Here is a 2,500-nt window from a genome sequence, read left to right as displayed (position 1 = left end):
AGTCCTTCTAAATTCGTCCACAAATATATCCTCCTGAGCCTTACCACATTTATCCCTGTATATAAAAACCCGAATAACGTTGCGCTCTGTGTTGCAAAATACGCTGGGCTGACGAGAAAAGCACTTTAATCTCGCAGGGCCAAAAAGAGAGAAAAATGCTATTGACTTATCATTTACGCTTCACTGTCGGTCGCTGTAAATCATTGACCGTAAAAAAGGACGTAATTAAATGAGGAGGCAGTGACGTGGATTATCATTTTTTTTTTTTTTTGATGGGCGCTAATTCCAGGCGAACGAATTGGATTTAATTGACTTGCTAATCCACTCAACGAGGATTAATTAAGCGCTTACCAGTCTCGATTAACCCTCTCAGTACGAGGACGTTTTTGTGATTTAATCTAAATATTTAATGCTGGATGTAGCATTCTCTCTCTCTCTCTCTCTCTACTGAATAAAAACTTGGTACTGAAACACACTCTCTCTCTCTCTCTCTCTCTCTCTCTCTCTCTCTCTCTGTACTGAAATGGGAGTCTTCACGCGATGACACACACAAACACAAAAGCCTCCTCTCTCTTCCCTCACCCCCCGAAAGGATGGTGAACTGCAGAGGGCAGCGTCAGCCTGCAGTCGACTGGGTTCACGCTCAAGCAACAACAAGAACAGCGTCTGAGAATAAGCTCATCTCCGTTCACCTTTACCTGACCTTAAATTTGTGGAGCCGTAGCACTTCCTCTCTGCCACTGACTTAGGCGAAATAAATTGCAAAAGGACGAAAATCTGTGACCATGATGAGGTGAACGAATTATTGAGAGACGGTACACAATCAAGAAATTATATCGTCTTTTCTGATCATTTTCTTTATACGTATTTGAAGGTGAACTCTGTGGACTGCAGGCTGAGGGTGTCCTGCTGCAGCCACCCATTCTCCTTTTGAGGGATAGGGAGTTGAGATGGTTGCGTAGGTGGTCGGTCCTGTGGGTGCCGTGGAGAGAGAGAGAGAGAGAGGAGCCAGCCCCCAGGATGCAGAGTGTAAATATGCGGTGTTTGTTCTGTGCTGGGCGGGATCCAGGGGTGAGAGAGAGAGAGAGAGAGAGAGAGAGAGAGAGAGAGAGAGAGAGAGAGAGAGAGAGAGAGGGGGGGGGCGAGAGAGAGGAAATTCGACATTCAACATCAGCTCGCTAGTATGAAACACAGAAGATCGTCCCCGCACTAGGAGTATTTACAGACACTAGTAATCGCCTAATTAATCCCCCTATCTAGCCGAAAGACGCCTGGTGGTCTGGTAGGTCAGGCCGCTCCGTCAGAATGAGGTTCAGAAAGGTGTATATCTAAGAGGCGGTTGGGATTTATTTACTCCCTTAATGCTACTCAGGGACCACGGAGGCTGGTCCTCCTCACCTTAAATATCGGGGGTGAGTAGCCAGTCCTGATGGAGAAAAAAAGAGAAAAAGACGACATATAAGAAGGAAATAAATTCTCCCTCCCTCTCTCTCTCTCTCTCTCTCTCTCTCTCTCTCTCTCTCCTCGGAGCTTGGTACTGATGGATTTTTTTTTTTTTATCATATAACTCAAAATTCGTAGATGATGCTTTTTTTTTCCCCTTAAGGCAGTAAGAGAGGATTGGGATTTTTAAAGTTAGCTTAAATCCTAGTGATCAGGCTTTTAACCCCTGTACCCATTCTTTCTTCCTGTCTCTAATCCTGTATTTTCATCTCCTCTCCCCTCTTCCATTCACTCTCCCTCCTTTCCTCTCCGTCTCCTCTCTCTCTCTCTCTGTTTCTCTCCCTCTTATCTATCTGTCTATCTCTGTCTCTGTCTATTTTTCTGTCTGTTTATCTATCTACCTGTATATCTATCAACTTCTGTCTCACTTTGTAATCACCCCATCCCCTCTCTCCCCATCTTTAATAATCCCATTCTGATAATCATGCCATCTATCCTAATCTAACCCTAATTATCAACCTTAGGTCAGACAGATTAATTGCCAGGTGATTGAGAGAGAGAGAGAGAGAGAGAGAGAGAGAGAGAGAGAAAGAGAGGGGGGGGGATGGGATGATTGGGACGGCACAAGTTCGAGAGGTTGGGTTAAATTAGGTTAGGTTAGGTAAGGTCAAGGTTGCATGGGTGAAATTAATTAGTGCTAGAATGGTGTAGGTTAGGTTGAAACGTGAGGTTGATTTAGGCTGCGTTAATATTGGCGTGTGTTGGGTTTGGTTAGATTTAATATTCCGTGTCATATGCATCCTGAAAGTGCGACAGAATTAAGAAATACCAAATACATACATACATACATACATACATGCATACATACATTAAGAACATACATACATTCATCAGTTTCATTCCCTCCTCCTTGATTTCCCAGTTTTCCATCCCATGCTCCATTCTCTCTCTCTCTCTCTCTCTCTCTCTCTCTCTCTCTCTCTCTCTCTCTCTCGGTTCCATTACACAACTATCGACGTCGTTTGTGAAATGGGTCTCCATCTTCTCCTTCAGACAG

Source organism: Coenobita brevimanus, chromosome 21, assembly GCF_032717465.1.
Source record: "Coenobita brevimanus isolate Jiangsu-jjx chromosome 21, ASM3271746v2, whole genome shotgun sequence".
NCBI lineage: Eukaryota > Metazoa > Arthropoda > Malacostraca > Decapoda > Coenobitidae > Coenobita > Coenobita brevimanus.
Note: the sequence above shows the minus strand (reverse complement) of the source record.